The sequence below is a fragment of the Lepisosteus oculatus genome, chromosome 11 (assembly GCF_040954835.1).
Source record: "Lepisosteus oculatus isolate fLepOcu1 chromosome 11, fLepOcu1.hap2, whole genome shotgun sequence".
NCBI lineage: Eukaryota > Metazoa > Chordata > Actinopteri > Semionotiformes > Lepisosteidae > Lepisosteus > Lepisosteus oculatus.
Window position 1 is genome coordinate 9,586,458 of NC_090706.1, and position 17,764 is coordinate 9,604,221.

At 41.1% G+C, this 17,764-nt stretch overlaps 1 protein-coding gene across 8 annotated transcripts in view; it reads left to right on the plus strand.

The window, feature by feature from the left end:
* Positions 1-17,764, plus strand: part of yrk (Yes-related kinase) — a 63,443-nt gene that overhangs the window by 20,736 nt on the left and 24,943 nt on the right. For 4 of the 8 annotated variants that reach the window (XM_015348753.2, XM_015348752.2, XM_015348755.2 and 1 more), the window contains one exon: positions 17,534-17,592. The exons of 2 other annotated variants lie outside the window; for them this stretch is intronic. The gene's annotated coding sequence lies outside the window, so the exon portion shown is untranslated. Of the gene's footprint in view, positions 1-9,391; positions 9,411-14,053; positions 14,073-17,533; positions 17,593-17,764 lie in introns of those variants that run through there. 2 more of the 8 variants (XM_015348756.2, XM_015348754.2) reach the window with 2 other exon arrangements.

A 17,764-nucleotide genomic window follows, 5' to 3' on the forward strand; every position in this document is an offset into this window, starting at 1 on the left:
GCTCAGTCATTAATTGTTAGAGTAGTTCAGGTGGGTAGCTGCATCAGCATGCATAGGCTTCAAAGAAACAAGTAGTTTTTTTTTCGTGCTGAAAAGAGAAGAAAAAAGACGTTTTGGCTGTGGAACCTTCTTCGGGTTTCTCTTTTCTTCTCTTTGCAGCATGGAATAAACCTTTACTTGTTCCATTAATTATTATTATTTTTATAGTAGTATTTTAACTCTATTAGTGCTTTCATCATAATGATACCCAGAATAAGGATTCTTATTGGTGACTGTTTGAAGTGGCCTGTGGAGGAAGACATTTGGAATTTGGCAGAGCGTGTGTGTTTGGGATGTGTGAGGCTGAACTGCCCTTTCTCTGGGTTTCCAAGCTCTCAAAGAATGTGTTTGTGGAGGACATCAGTCTATTATTTAGACCTGACACTGTAGTACAGCCATTTACTGTACATTAAGACTGAGAGTAACCCAAGACAGCATTGCACTCCTGAACACTGACGTCTATCTTGCAGTCTTGGGAAAAGGCAAAATACTTTATGAAGAAAAGTAAATGAACGTAAGCAGTATATGACACGGTATGGGTTTGATCACCTGCATTATACCTAATTTAAGACCTCCTTTGTTTTCTTGAGCTGTTTCTGTACAATAGCTTGGCAGTGCAAAAGGAGATTTGTGGTTCTTCGATGTTCATTGGCTGTTACAGATCTCACCATATCTCAGATGCTGAACGAGCCTGAAACAGGCTAGTACCGGGTTGGGAGTAAATGGCACTTATCCCTCTGGACCAGAATTTCAGTGGAACACTGGTTTGGTGACAGGGGACATTGTCCTGTAGGAGGTGTTGTCCTTTGGATGAGATGTTAAACTGAGGTTCTGACTGCATTATCTTAAAGATCCCATGTTATACAGTGTAGAGCTGTGAATCCCAGTGTCCACTCTGTAATCAAATAGTAATAGTTGATCTTTCCTTAGTAAGGTTGGAGGAGCAATTTCTCGCTTATCTACAGTATCTGATCTGTTGAATAGCATAGTCTCTAGCACATAATGGCTGTATCACAGTATGTATGGTTGCAAATCAGTCTATTTTCTATGTAGGCAATAGATTCATAGACAGGATATCATCATGCTACAGCCTTTCTTACTGCTAAGGTGTACTATTTGACATATTGTAGATGGGTACCTGGAACGACTCTAACTATGGTTATTGTTGAAGCTGACAATATCACGGCACTTGACTACCTTGCTAACCTGCTGTCCATTTGGGGTCCCATATTGTGTGAGGCAGGTTGCCTAGAGGAGTAGTCAGAAGTGAGGAGGCTTGCTGTTAAATCCCTTCCAGAACAGGACAGAAAGTGTTCAAGGTCATCCCAGATTATGTTAATCCAGAGTCCAAAACCAATCAGCTCAGTTTTATTCAACTGGGATACTTTGGTGATCCACTAGAAAATTGTCATGGAAACAAAGCTGTCTCCTGTAAGGGGACACAGATCCTGTCAGTATGAATACGCACCCCAAATATAGTGAGTTAAACTGATAGGGATGGTGTCAGTATTTAATTTAAACCTATATTCTTTTAAATTGGTTTCCAACTGGGCCTGTGTACTTCACCAACAGCAACTAATGAGCTGGAGTTTTCAAACCATCAGCAGTTGGTCTATCAGTTATAAATTCTGATATCAGTCTTTTTTCATGTTCTGAACTGAACATGAAACCAACAGAAAACTTGGGACAGCAATGACAGACTGCTCAGCGTCCCACACGGTGTTTGACAATATCAGTACTGCTGCTTTATTTTGTGACCGATCATGAATAAGAATTGTAGAGTTCCAATTTCATTTTGAGCGTGCCCTCGCGCAATATTTTCCTCGAGGTCGCAACATTAAAAAAATATCATTCTCAGATGGGGTAGCACAGTGGTGAAGTGGTTAGCAGCACTGGGTCCCTGAGTTCAATTCCAAGGTGCTGTTTGTGTGGAGTTTGCATATTCTCTTCATGTTCAGGTGGGTTTCCTTGGTGTGTTCTGATTCCCCCCATGCCCAGCATAAAAACATACTGGTAGGTTAATTAGCTTTTGGGCAAATTGGATCTGGTGTGAAAGTGTTTGTGTCCATGTGTGCCCTGCGATGGAGTGGAGTGGTGTCCTGTCTAGGGTGTTCCCTGCCTTGAACCCATTGGGATAGACTCCAGCTCCCCTGCCATGCTGAATTGGAAGAAGCAGGTGGAAAATGGATGGATGGTTGAATGGACAAATCTCAGATACCAAGTAAATAGATGCTTCCAGAGAACTGTCATTGCCTTTTTGCTAGCTATTGAAGACCATGGCTGTAGAAGTCTGTTACTACTTGAAAGTTCAATTAAAACAAAGAGGGGACAGTTTGTTTAACAAAACATTATGGCATTCTGGAACAATCTACTCAACGATCTGTGGTGTTGAAGCCAATACCTTGGTTTCTTTGTCAGACACTGGTCTGTTATTCAGCAGCAGGAGTTCATTAGAGCAGCTGGATCAATAAGCTTTCCACTCACGAAATCACTAAGATGAACAAAAATGACCAAAGAAGTGGGAAACTCTGAGATTTGATTGCCTTTGAGTTGAAGTTGTTCATTGCACCTCCTGGTATGTAAATACATTTATAATGAAGGAAATTAAAAAGAAAAGAAATGATAAAGTCAAACATGCAAGGGGCAGTGATATGTAGTTCTACCCCAAACCACATTTTAAAAAATCACAGCACGTGACTGGATTTCCTGATCTGTTCCTGAGAGGAATTCTGGGGAACAGCTACAGCTACAGCTTCCTGTTATTGCTGCTCTTACTTGTTGCCGGTCCTCATAAATGTTCCTATACACAGTGGCCTTTCCAGTCCACACTGCATGGGGATAGGTGTCCTAGGGTGCAACAGCTTGAGGTGATGCTTTGTGATACTGCAGTCATTTGCCCCACATATTTTGTAATGTGCAGACATGGAGGGTCTTTTCAGAGGCTGTACAGTATTTTTGGGATTAATGAGTTTGATTAAGCAATGAAATGATAATGACATTCCAAACATAAACATGCACAGTAGGTTATTATTCGAGGAACAATAACATGTGAAATCACCGGTGGATATATTCACTAGATGTAATGGTGAAGTTAAACTTTGCATGGTGTGGGCTGTTGAATAGATCCGTTGAGGTCTGCGCACACGTGAAAGATGGGCTATTCCAGTTAGCCCCCGGCCTCCCATGGAGTCAGACACAAGGAGCTGTTGTGCACAGTCCATCCCTGAACAGTCGTCGGCTCTTTTCCGCTGAACACACGAGTCCATTGTTCACTGCTGCCTTCGTGGGAGCAAACCATCATCCTGATCACAAACCCTTTGGCCCTTGCATTCCTCCTTAGCTTGTAAGGCTGAATTTCCATCTCAGTTGATAAAACTGAAATCCATTAACATTAATTGATATGAAAAATGCAGTGCGGAACACGGTACACTTCTTCGAACAGGTCATTGTGCTGCAATGTGTTCAATAACTAATTCTTAGAGTGCAAGGTTGCAGTGTGTTTGCAGAGCTGACCTGCTGTTTTATGATTGCTCAGTGTTACAGTGGTGAGATGCAGACTGTTTAGTAGTTCGGTGTCAAAGTGGAAAGCTATATTATAAGATGCTGTGGTAAAAACTGCTAGACAAGATAATAATAAAAGTGAGCTTACCTGTTCAACAAAAATAACTCATTCTTTTTCGTTAGTGTAACGCAAAGCCTTGCGAAGATTACTGTAATGATGAAACCAAACTTCCTTTCAGTCCAAAAGTACTTCTGAGAATCTCTGTGAATGATGACTGCAAATGAATTGTTTAACATGAGGAACTGAAACCAGAGCAACAATGTGCAGACATTGTCTCACCAGAAAGAAACTATGGGCTTTTCTTCAGAGAAAAAGTAATAAAGGTACAAGCAGGAAAAGTCCATTCAACCCATTTTAAAAACACTTGGTACATTGTGGTGAGCAGAGCTAATTCAGGAGACAAGTCCTCTCTACCTGCTTCAGTTCTTGAGGTAGTGTCTGATTTGTTCCGTTTAGTACAAAACTATTCTGATTAAGCGGCCAAGAACTCAAGTGGAAAGAAAATACAGTATATGAAAGACTTAGCGTTATTTACCCCCATCATGCTCATTTGGTTGCTAATGGCTACCCTCTCAAAGAATCTTGTGCAATCATATCTTACATCACCTTTGACAACATAGCTTGTGATTTTGATCCAGAACCCCATAACTATCTGTATACAGACGAGAGGTCTCATTATCTGTCCAGAGTTTTTCTAAACTTAATTTCCACTTCTGTTTACTGCTTCTAGTTGTTGATCACGAAGTCGCCCCTGAATTCTTTCCAGACCCAGAATGTCTCATGGCTTTCCTTGATGTTTTATGTAGCAATTCACTTTTTGTAGTATAGTGACCAAACTTGCACACTATATTACAAATGAGGTCTAACTTGTACATTGTGTAACTTTGCTTGTTACTTTTAATGTTAATTTTAATTAATTGCTTACACTTATATAGCGCTTTTTTGCACTCCACTCAAAGTAATGGGGACTCACTCCACCACCACCAATATGCAGCCCCACCTAGATGATCCGACAGCAGTGCGCCAGTATGCTCACCACACATAGGCTATCAGTGGGGATGAGAACAGAGTAATGAAACCAATTCATAGATGGGGATTATTAGGAAGCCATGATTGGTAAGGGCCAATGGGAAATTTGGCTAGGACGCCGGGGTTACACCCCTACCCTTTTCAAGAAATGCCCTGGGATGTTTAATGACCATTGAGAGTCAGGACTTCGGTTTTACGTCTCATCTGAAGGACGGCGCCTTTTCACAGTATAGTGTCCCCATCACTATGCTGGAGCATTAGGACCCACATACAGTGCAGGGTGAGGGCCCCCTGCTGGCCCCACTAACACCTCTTCCAGCAGCAACCTTAGTTTTTCCCAGGAGGTCTCCCATCCAGGTACTGACCAGGCTCACACCTGCTTAGCTTCAGTGGGCTGCCAGTTGTGAGTTGCAGGGGGATGTGACTGCTGGCCATAATTATACTCATTTAACGGTTGTAGAAGGATTCCCTCGGTTTTTATAGTACAGTACGTTCCCTATTCAAGTCTAGAGATGTGTGTAATAAATGTATTAATAAACCCCTTTCTTGTGTGTTGCTGCTTCTAGTACAGTATCCATCTCGTTCCTGCTAGCTGCTCTGAAATTGTAAAGCATTGCACCTGACTTGAAGAAGCTCTATAGCCCTGCAGTTTTACTCAGTCATTGTTTCTCGCATTCAGCCCGATCGGCTGGGGTCGGTTGTAGGCTCGCGTGTGCAAACAGGAAGCAGAGAGGATAGGGCTGTTTGTTCCTCTTTGGCTGCAGCTGTAACAGCTTTTCTAAGAAGCTGCTCCTCCGGGAGTCTGAGGGAATCACCAATTCTGTTTTCACCACCCTTGATGCAGAGCGTCCACCATCCTGAAAGGAAAGAGACCGTTCGGAAACCATTTTCTTTTTTCGTTCTCTCTTGGCTGAGCTAGAACCCATCTTCGCACAGTCTCTGTAGCCTGACCACTCGCTGCACTGTACTGACCTCCAATGTGTCACCTCTGCCTAACTAGAGAACATGGTCTCACAGTGGTTTGATCATTCTTTTTCTTTTAAATTTGGTTTTGGCGATTTTGTTTTTCCGTGGTATAATCATCCAGTTTGGTTTGCATTCTCTAGCTGCTCTTAGACTCAGCTCTCTAGCATTGCCTTCTATACCACTTGAGAGAGAAGGGGACATATGTACGTGTAACACAGCCACCCCCAGAGCCATTGCACATTATCACATTGCAAGCTCTGTAGTGACTGACAGGAGAGTTAATTGCAACTGGAAGAATTTTTTTTTTCTCCGATGTCACTGCTAGTCTGTGGGCTCTCGGTGAATCCTGAGAGTTGCTGTTTAATAGAAATCCGAGATCCCTAGCAGACTAATCCCACCCTTCCCCTGCTAGTTGTGCTCTGCCTCCTGGGGAAACTCAGTCACAGAAGAAAACGCTTGGATGTTTTGAGCCACTCCTTCCCCTCTGCTGCCTCCCAGCATGTCAGCATAACAGTCTAACAGTTGTATCTGTTCTTCTCTTAAACAGATAGGTGGCCTGATTCCAAAGAAAAGGCAAATCTAATGTGAAGTTTGAGAAAAGGAGCACTCATAGGGAATGTTCCTAAAGTGAACAAAACTCATTACTGATACAGTTCCATGAGTGACACAAATAGGATTATTTTGTGAGCAAATCTTTTCTGTATAGCACCTATTTTTATCAATTTGAGTATGAATATATACCCGCAAGGAATGCTTATGTAAGCACAGTCCTTTCTAAATTTTAAATATTTTTAAAAACTTTTAACTGTTCCAAAACACTTATTTTTTAATATCTTCATATTTTCTGTCTAAACAACAAAAGGCCGGTAATGTATAATCTGTTTATTGCCATATTTTGTCTCTTAAATGCTTGCTTGTCTTTGGTTTAATTGAAACCATAAAAAATGATGCACTGTGAGAAGGTCTCAATTTGTAGAAGGATCCTCTCAATCTCGCAGAAATCTAAAATAGCAACAAGATGTTCTAATAATACTTTCTAATTAGGGTGGCTGTATCCATGATCTATCTTTAAAACTGTAAAACTAGATGGGAAGATTTGACATTTAATAATGCACGGTTATGATTGGGTATGCAGTGATTCATTCACTGGTTTCACTGGTTTTCCAGCCCTGTACTGAAATTGAATTTGACATCAGGAGGCTCCTGAGTGAATGCCCTGCTCAGTCACTAACCTGCTGTGTTACTCTTAGCACCCTGAACTACACTGTGCTTCATCTTTCAATGAGATATAAAACTGAGGTTCCACTATAGGTCAAGCCTAGTATTTGCAGGTGGTTTTGTGGATGATACCCTGTAAAATGTGTAAAAACACGATCACGTTCGAATTTCCATAACATTTTCCACATGGCTGTCTGACCAAAGCCCTGCCATCCTGAGGTCACATCCTGAGGTCAAGGTTCACATCCAGACCGTGCCAAACAGCAGCTGTTTGTAGTTCTCATCTGTGTTGTCTAATGAATGCTGCATAAAGCACGGACCAATGGCCATGGAATACAGACCAGATCTATCAGCCTGGCAGTAGTGATTCTGACGGGTCTGGGTATTGCCAAGGACTGGAAGCCTCAGCCATGTTCGAGATGCTACTCATGCAGATCAAACATGAGCTCCCAAAGGGCATGAGCAAGAGCATTTCAGTACATCTCTGTCTTTGAGCACCAAACCTGTACAGTTCCAGCATCCTCCCCCATACACACACATAGAATCATATTTGAATTTACTTTTATTTCTGGGTGGTTGCCAAAGGGCTTCTTTATGACACTTCTAAAAAATAATTTACTCTACATATATTTTCATTACTTTCTACAAATATAAAATCACACAGAAATGATCAAATATGATTATCGATTGGATTCACTCCCCTTTTGGTCATGTCCTTAATTTCAGTCAGTCAATTTCAGTTCGCTGAGGTGCCGATATGTGTATGCTGCTTAACTTCAAGGACATTTGGAGTTTATTTGAAAGTCTTTGAAAATTGTAAGTGATCATCATAAATCGGGCAGTAAACTACTGTTACTTTAGAACTGGTACAGACTAAAATGGAACTTACCCCTAAAAGCTATTTTTTAATGTACTTTGAACTTAACTGGAAATAATTGAGAGGTGTATTTGTACAAGCAAGCTTTTTTATGACACTTAATTGATATAAATATCAATTAAGGAGCAATAGGTTTATTCCATGCTGAAAAGAGGAGAAAGAAAACACAACGTTTCAGCTGTGGAGCCTTCTTCAGGTTTCAATTATATCAATTAACTAACTAATCCTGCTCCTGTGCAAAATAAACTTATCATCCTAGAAAGTAAATCTGATTACATTAAATGCACACTAAGAATTATTAACACATTGTATTATTAACAAATTGTACATATTTTTGTTAGCAGCAAATAGACAATAATGGCTTGTTTTGTGCATAAGTGAAAAATCTAATGGTTAGATTACATGATTTGCTCAAATTAATTACTTATGAATCATGAATGGGATCATGAAGGGATCTCCTAGGACAGGAGTATGGTGTCTGAGAGTTCTGACCTCTGACACCATCAAGATAACTGTCACAGTTTCACTGGCTTCGATACTTTACTGAGTTGTTCTCTACAGTTCACCCCGCCCCCCCAGTAATATCTCAGAAGCATCCATCATTGAAACACACTCCTCCTCACTTTTTCATCTGACCAGAACAATTTGAAATCCGAGTCACGCATATGTCTCCTTTCCTCCTAGCGAAGTTATTTCAGTTTCTGTTGTGCCATTTCCAGACGAGCTCTCTCTGGGGAGCTGGAAAAAGGAGGAGGTGTCAGGAATGTATCCACACTCTTTCAAAGAGGTGTGACCCCTTTGTGATGTGATGCGTATACAGTACGTTTCTCCTAAAGCCCAGAGCAGCAACCATTTCCACAGGTACAAAAACTCGGTGTGAGAGCCTTTTGACTTGATGATGTAGCATCTTGCAGCGGTGATGTCTGTAGTCTCCTGAGGAAGTGCGCACAGTCTGTCACATTTTCACTGCTGGCCATTCAAGTTCCAGTTTTCCTTTGTGGTGATGTGACATGTCCTGGTTGCAGATGTGTGTGAAAATAGTAGGACTGGCAGGATGACATTAGGGTCATGCTTAAAGATCAGTTGTACATGGAGGGAAACGAAGGTTTACAAAAAAATTCCATCTTTTCCTCTCTGTGCCCTGTGCTGTTCTTTTGAGTATGACTTCAGTTCTCCGTAATCAGGGCACTGATTTATGCTCCAAATTATTCGGGTGATGTGCAATGAGGGAAATTTCCATGTCAGATCAAAATGGGTTCTTTCTTCCCAGCAGTTTGTAGGCATATTTCGTCAGAATTCTGATGATTAAGAAAACCATGAAATGCAGAACTAGGTAAGAAATTATGTTGATTACCTTAGTTCTTGCTTTCACAGTCCGTTTATCTTCAAGCCTTTCAGTGAATCAGTGTGATGAAATCTAGATTTAAGAAAGAGACGTAAGACCCATGCAAGGACGAAAATATTTTTGCTTAGTGTGATGCGTCATGATTCTGATAATTTAGAAAATGGCAGTTGCGTGACTTATTCAAGTTGCTTGGCTGCAGCAAACCGGGAACTTCTTCCTAGCGAGAAGGCAACAAATATGTATGTATACAGGGGAGTACCAATGAATAAGTAGATCAGTCAGATCTGCTCACTGCGTGACAAAGCTACAGACACAAAAATAGGAACAACTAGAGTTCTGAAACAGCCACACTGTCACAGCAGTCGGTGAAGAAGGTAATGTGTGAGCTTCTAAATTTGCATTTCTAAAGCCATTTCTCTTAATTGTTTTCAGTGTGGTGGATGCCTTATAAATTTAAAAATTGTATTTGATTACACTGCTTGTGAAATTAGGAAGGGATTGGTTAAGATCAAAGCTATCTATTTTACTTTATCATCTTTTAATAAAGATATGTGACTCTTTTAGTTGCGTTATCTTTTATTGATAAATACTGTAGTCACCGTAATTCACACAGACTCTCAGACAAGATCAGGACCACCTATTAGCTGTTCACTTTATCCCCTGATCAGATAGAATAAAAAGTTAATTGGGGATCTTGTGTATTAGTAAATGCCAAAAGCATGTTTAGAACCTTTTTTGAAGCAGTACATTTCTTTTTATATTTCTTTACCATTCGCTGTCGCTTTAGACCTCAGTCGCTCAAAGCTGGTTACAATGTTTTTAGACCAGTCAGTACAATAATAAAATCTAAGCAAGGATGGTCTTAGTTTTAGCCTTTTTAAACCATATTAATGTCCATAATAAAGGAGACTATCAAAATTGCAGTAATCAATGAAATAGATTACAGGAATTTGATATAAACTGATAAGTGGGTATTCAAGAAGCAGGTTCTCTCAAGGACTTCCCATCATATTTGTTCTTTTAGTTATTTTCGCTTACTGATTATTTGATGCTACATAGCTAGCACTGTTTTTCCTTATTTTTCTTATCCTGTATATGTACGTTCCTCATGATTGAGATTTTATGGGAAAGCCGTTTACCATAATGCTTACCTCGTGAATGTAAAAACAATTTCAATTAAAAAACAGTTTGTGAATTCTGCCTCCTAAAGAGGTAGTGCTATAAGGCACAATACTGCAAAACAGGAGATTTTTCATTTTCCCAGTATGTCTTTGATTTCTGAAAGTTCTCTGTGAGAGATAGCTGTGCGAGTCAGAGAGGCTGATGTCTTTTGAGACTATTGCAGAGGAACTAATCTTTTCTTCGACAGACTATTATAAAGGAGGTGGTTTACCTCAGAAGTTTTGCTTCTGGTTTAGAAAAGTCTGCATCCTTGCACAGCTACAGAACAGGTGCATCTACAATCTCCATTGTCTGATTCTGTTTACCTCTTTTTTTCTATTATTTAGAATAGGCATCTGTTCGTCCCATCTCACAGCTGCCCTTGCTCAGGATATTGAATACAGACGTGCATTTCAGAAACTGTTTTCACACATCCATATTTTCATCTAGGAAAAATCATCATAACAATTTTCATTGGTGCAATAACGAGGAAGATATTTAATACCATTACATAGCTGTGTGTGCATGATCAGTTTAGAAGTACACACCCATGCGGGACCCATTCAGTGACATTCATGCCAAGGGGAGCCCGACATGTGTTTCAGAGTTCACTCCAACAATGGTTCTGCTGGACTGCACTGTGCTTTCTGATCCTTTTGTAGGCTGTCTTTTCTCCAGTGCTGTTCTGTTCCTTTTCAGAGAACCGAGTGAAAATATTAATATTTGAAACGTTAACGCAGAAGTGAAAACGAAACAGTGCCTTAAAGTAATAACTGCATCCAAACACCATCAATCATTCCTCCTGCCACAGGGTTTGGCAGTCCTGGTCCTGGGGGACTAGTGTGTCTGCAAATTGTATAGGTCTCTTCAAAGTAGCAACACCTGAAGAGCTGGGAGAAGCTGTTCAGTGGTCCATTAAGGCAATAATGAGCTGATTTAACTCATTGGGAGACAAGATGGAACCAAGTCCTCCAGGACCAACATTGACTCTTATCTCCTTATGAGTGTTCAGGAAGAACCCAATGCTTAACTAAACTATTTAAAGGGATGCCTTACTTACTGTGGGTGAAACTGTATTGTTTCTATCATTTTGCCCATGCTTCTTTGATCCCAGTACACTTCTATTTCCTTAGCTATCCAGAACAGTTTAAAATCCTTTCATGCGTAATCTTTAATGCATTTAGCATTATCTAGGGCAGTTGTACGTAACTGAGGGTCGCCTTACTTAAATCCCATAATTTCAAGGGCTGTTTTTTTTTAAATGTGAATGAAGAAACGCAAATAAAAACACTAAACACGAATATTTTATGAAGTAACCATGCTGCAGTGCATTAATCTGGTTTGGTTTTCAATACGACTTTTTCTGGTTTCTTGCTAATCATAACGTGTTCAAATGGGAAAATAACTTCTCTAAATACAGACAGGAGAAAGTTGCTCAGTGCGTGTGAATGTATTTATGTCAGACAATTCTAAGGCCCAAGTTCCACACATCCTCCAGGGTCTTGACAGCTGGAATTTCTATTTTTTCGAAGAACTGCTGCATTCCCGATTCAGCAGTTTCCTCTGATTGTAATGAGCAAATTGTGTCAGGAAAAGAGACTTTTAAAGGACAACCATGTTGTCACGAGAGAAATAATTCCTACTAATCAGACTGATCTCTGTTTGTCTGGACACGTACTACAAGCACAACAAGATTACCTTTAGTAGGCTTTTAAGTGTGGATTGCAGTGTCCTCACTTCATTTCTCTGACCAGCAGACATAAGAGGAAATGGGAGTCACTGTGAAATGAAAGTGTTTTCACACAGTCACAGCTGAAAACACCCCACAATTCAGAGACATTATTGTCAGCAGGTCAGTTCTGAGAACTGTCAAACACTAGCTGAGCACGTTGCTGTCTGCTTGACTCTTGGTTCCACAAAGGGGTGGGCACTTATTGACCAGAGTGTTTTTGCACCACACCACAAAAATGTAGATAATGGATCTTTTTTTTTCAGTGTTTCGTCATGAAAAACTGTCCAGTTTACACAGTAGCACTCAGAAGACGCTGTAAGGAACTCATGCTTGTACAAAAAACACCATTATTTGACAGCTGTCATAACCACGAACTTAGTTTATATTTCAGTTTTTTAGTACCTTTTTACATTGCTTTACTCTTTTACAGTTTACTTTCTTTTACGTGGTAGAAGGTCATTTTAAATTAGAAACTGTCAGTCAAATTAAACCAAGAAAGATGTCATAGGCCCTGAAAGAGCCCTGTAACAGCTGTTAGGGTGAATGAAAAAACATTGTCTTTAAGCTGGAGTACTTACTGATTGCGACTATAAATCAAATAATGACCAAAAATGCCAGTTACACTTTCCGCTATCCCTCAGTATATAATGACTAGCCAACACAATACTTCAGTCTATTCTCTGTATTACTTCAGTTCATTGATGTTATTAATTATTATAGTAGTTGCAGACGTGTGTCATTGTGACTTAAACCAGGCTGAATGATGTATGAAGTGTAATAATTTTTAAAAACTAGCTAACTTGCCATGGATTTTATTAAACACTCCCTTCACCCTGGGCAGTGGTAATTAAAGTGTTTTAATTTAAGGTAATGATTGCAACAACATTCATTTTGTTGTGTTAGCTTGTGTACAATATTTTTTGTTCTCTCTAAGGTTCAGTGGCTTTTATAGAGCAGCTGGTAAGCTATTCTATTAAGTTTATTTTAGTTTCTCACTTCCTTTTTTGACACACTTTTGCACAACCAGGGATTTTCAGAAAGCATGAAGGAACCAATGCAGAATCGGACAACCTCTCCACAGTAATGAAATGATGCCTGTCCAATTGTGCCTGTGATATTCATTGCAGACTCAGCTGGAAGGTGCATTGATGGTCAGTCTGTGCTGCTGCTAGTCAGTTGTGTCCCTTTCTGCTATATGTTCCTCCAGTTGGGAAGCCCAGGTACTGTAGGGATTGCCCTGGGCTGGCAGAGGGGGCAGGTGAGGCACACCCTGCAGCTGCTATAAATGTGCTGCCTGTCCTTGGTCTCTCCCAGTCTTCAGGAAGCCAGGGTTTAGATCAGAGGGCAAACAGGAAACACAACACTCTGCAGTCCTGCTCCAGCTTCCTGGCCAAGCCCTGATGGGAAGATAGGGGGAACTTTAGAGTAAACAGCCTGCAGGGGAGGGGGAAATTTGAGAATTTTGTCAGAGTGAGTTGAAGTTTAAATAACTCTGTTTCGGCTCTAAAGGCTCATTCCTCTGGAAAGGACATTCAGCGTGACATCCGCTATGCTACATGGGACAACCTATGCTATTCACAAGCTTTGTGGTGCTCTAGGCTGGTGGTTTTGATGCAAGAAGATGACTTTGGGTCCCCTATACCTGTGCAATCCATGCAGGGCAATAATACTGTACAAATTAGAACTCTGGAGCTATATTGCTGTGGTTGTGTTACATTAAGCAGGCTAACCTCTGCAGTCTGTAAAAACAGGAAACAGTACAAGAAAACAGGACCGCTGTGCAGCAGGAGATATCAGCACAGCTGTGCTGGTAGCCTGTGTAGTAAACTGTTAAGACTCAGGTGGGTCAGTCTTCTCTGCGTTGAGCTTTGAGCAATGTAGATGTACCTTGAGGCTGCTGGTTTAGATGCCAGCTGACATCAGCTGACTGGTTTCTGAGTTTCCCCAGGGACAGAGTTGGCTGGGGGAAGCCCAGACACAAAATCACTATCGAGAAACAGCTAGCCCAGCAAAGGACACACCCTTGAGCTTTTCTGTTTTCCTGGTTGTGGTTGTGAATTAAACTCCACCCCTCTTACCCCACAGAGCACGGCCAGCTGTGTCCCATTTCCCTGTGGGCACCCAACTATCACTGCCTGTGGCGGTAAGGCCGGGCTGTTTTTTTGTTTGCATGCTTGAGATCAGTTACCATTTTCGCAATAATTCTTTGGATCATTAGCAAATTCTCATGGCAGAAAGGTTGTAAAGCAACTAATGTGAGCTGTGAGGCCCTGGTGTACGAATCTGCGTTGAAGCTGCGGACCACACAGAAGAAGCAGTCTAAGACAGCAGGCCCTGTCCCCTCACACCAAAGAAAGACCAAGAAGGTTAGACCACCTGCCAGCTGTCTGAGAGGGCACCATTACCCTGATCTTGTCTTGTATGCTGAGCACTAAGCCATGGGACAGCGAGGCCCATAGTTAAAAACATTTGCTTCCGAATCAGTACACATTAATTGAAAAATTGCTGTTTAGCAGGTCACCACAGTTGTTCAAAAATTGTTTTTCCGTCCAGGCAGTTTGTTATCTGGAATAGATGTGTGATGTTCGTCCATCGTTGTTGATGAAGACCACGACTATCAAGAGATTATTAAGATTGTTTAAAATGTGTCCTAAGGTGGCTGATGAGTCCAATCTATGCACAGAAGTCTTTACCACAAATATGGCATATAAGACCAGTGTTTGCTGTGGTGGAGGTGCCGACAGCTCGGGCTTTTCACGTCTCATGCTTACTTTCGACCTCGGCTATGCCTCGTTTTTCGGCAGCCTCTGTTCCTTTGAGGATCTGGCTGCGCTATGATGTGTGATCAGATGCAAGGCTTTCCCAAATGTTGACGGAGATTCCTAGATTTTTCATGGAGGTTTATAGTCCTTAAAGCGCATCAAGGGTCTCCCAACTGGGCGCTTTCCCTATGCGAGTTCACCATACAAGAGCTTCTTGGGAAGATGCTCATCGTCCATGCGTAGGACATGTCCGGCCCATGTGGTGTGAGTCTTATGCAGCAGGGTGTGAATGCTGTGCAGACCTGTGCGGGCGAGAACAGTGTCAGGGATCTTATCATGGCACCTGATTTTCAGCAGTTTGCGTAGGCATGTCATCTGGAAGTGATTCAAAGTGACGTGTCTGCTGTAGATGGTCCATGTTTCGCATGTATAAAGTGACGTTGGAAGTACTATAGCCTGGTAGATTTTCAGCTTTGTGTTGAGGCTAATACCTCTAAGTTCCCAGACGTTGGCTCGCAACCTTCCAAACGCACTGCTGGCCTTAGCAGTTAATTTCTTCATCTATGTTCACATGTCTGGATAGATTACCGCCCAGATAGGTGAAGCTATCTATGATATTGAGTGTCGATCCCATTACTGTGATGCGGGGTTTCTGATGGGGCTTACCAGGGGCGGACTGGTACATCACTTCTGTCTTTTTTGTGCCCAATACATTTGGTGGCTTTGAAACAGGAGTGAGCATACACCTATTAGTTTTCTTTACAGATTACTCTGTAAAAATACCTATATTTGCTGTATTCTGAAGTGCGTTGATCTCAGTCGCTTAACTATAGCTTTTAGCTGCTGAGATCATAGATCTTGATGTCTAAGCACTTGCAAGAGATCCATTAGATGGTTTATGCACTCTTAGGGGCTCTTTGCTTAATTTACCTCTGGTGCATGACTTCTGTCAGCAGAAAAGCAGATGTAGGAGAAAATTATCTAAATTGCAGTTTGGCCAGTTATTGTTGGAGCAATAATGATTTTTGTTGTTTTTTATCATTGAGAGAATTAGTCTGCTGGGATCTGTTTCAGAAGTGTGTATAATTGGCAAGTCAGTGCTGAAGATCAGGATAAAGTTGATTTGAGATGCAGTTAATTCAGATACATTTGTTTATCATTCAAAATGGAGGTATAACGAAACCAATGGGGATCCTGTTACATAAATTATGGTATTTAATATTGTGTATAAATGTGACCCTAAGTTCACAAACATTTTCTTTTCATCTGAAAATCTCTTTAAGGATAAATGCTGTAAGTGCTCATCCTGCATGTCTTTCAGCTTCTGCTTTCATGGCTTCTCATAATGAATGTGTGAGCTTGTGGTTGTTGTTTGCAACATCTGAATTGTGACTGTTTTGAGATGCAAATGGCGGTATGTGACAATGTTAGCAAGATCTTCTCTGAAAGTGTTGGCTGTTGCTTTCTGCCAGTCCCTTGGCTTTATTTTCTGAGCCCAAGGGTTTGGAAGCCCTGAGCAGTGTGGCCCCAGAAAAAGTGGACATGTTGTGGTGGAATAATGGCACATGGCCAGTTTCTTTTCCCTCAGTGGGTATAGTATCGTAGTGTAAAGGTACAGTGAGTTATGGAGCTATTTTACTTGGTTCTCCAATTCGTTGGGACGCCTTGAGATAAGACAGGATTTTAAAGTTGACCTTGAACTCAAAAGTAATTTGGAAAATGAGAAGCGTGCCTTCAATGAAATAAATACTTGTACTTAATTACTGTGCAGTAAACTTATAAACTTAAACTTTCTGATAGGTAATTTTCTGTTCCTCAGATGAAATGAAGAGATACTTTGTTCAGGAGAGTCGGTGTGAACTGAGTTTTATGTACAATTTGTTCGTAAAAAGAGCTGAATAAAAATTTGTTCACAAGTGAAGTGAAATAGTCACATAATACTGAATACTGAATTGCTGACTGTGTACAATGAAAAAAATCAGTTTGAGTTATTATTATTTCTGTACTGAAATATACAAACAAGATTTTACAATTTAGCAAAGGTGTAATTTAAAATAGTCATTCTTTTTAAAATTCGAACCTGTCTCTGAGTCCTAGGAAACCTGTATGTAATCACCCTGCGACGTAGAGTATTCGTTAGGACTCTGTAAGCAATGATCTCGGAGTTCTGGGTGTCAGTCCCCAGAGTGCATGCTTGTCACCATCTTAGCTGGCCCTCTTATAAGCGAATACCAGCTTTAACTAGGGGGTGGGGATAGTTTACTAGTACAAGTGTGTTAGAGTCACTTCCAGGGCTAGTCCTGTGGTTTTGCGTCACTTAACAAAACAAAAATCATGACTTTGCTTCTCTCAGTCACTCAGCCTTTTGAGAGACTTTATCCAGCCTGCTAGTCAGTTTAAATAAACTTACTGCACTTGAGAAAAGCTGACAGCAAGGATTTCATGATAGTGTCCATTCTATAGTATCTCCTCAGTAACTAAAGAACAATTTTTTAAATTTACACTCACATTAAAAAAAAACGTAGCTCAGTCATTTATGACAGGATGCAGTTCTGGTATTTTTTCCAGTAATGTGTTATTTTAGGTTGCAAATCTTTTCCCCACCCTGCAGTTCTGAAGCTCTGTGTTCCGTAAGAGTAGTTGCCTAACCCCTGGGGAAGGGAGACAGTGCTTGTGCCGCAAGAGTGCTTCCGGCCCCTGTGAGCGACAGGAAGAAAAAAGGGAACCAGAGGCAGAGAGCTCTCTCCCCTCAGCATGACAGGCAGGGTGTGCTGATTCTGCTGCTGCACAGGGTTCAATGGCCCCTCACTGAGCTCCCCCTCTCGTGTCTGTGGTCTTCCAGCAGGTGCTGATGAACAGAGCAGTGCTATGGAACAGGTGATCTGAAGAGTTGCGTACCTGGTAAGTCTTGGCTACTTCGGCGTGGTATAACCCAGTGGATCCCTCTTGCTTCAGTCGCAGAAGAACTTCCTAAAAGGGAAGCATTTCGGTTCTTTGTAACATGTTCTCTTTTTTTAATGCTATGTTAAAAAAGAGCTGTACGAAGTATATTGTAGCTGTGCCCTACCGTCAA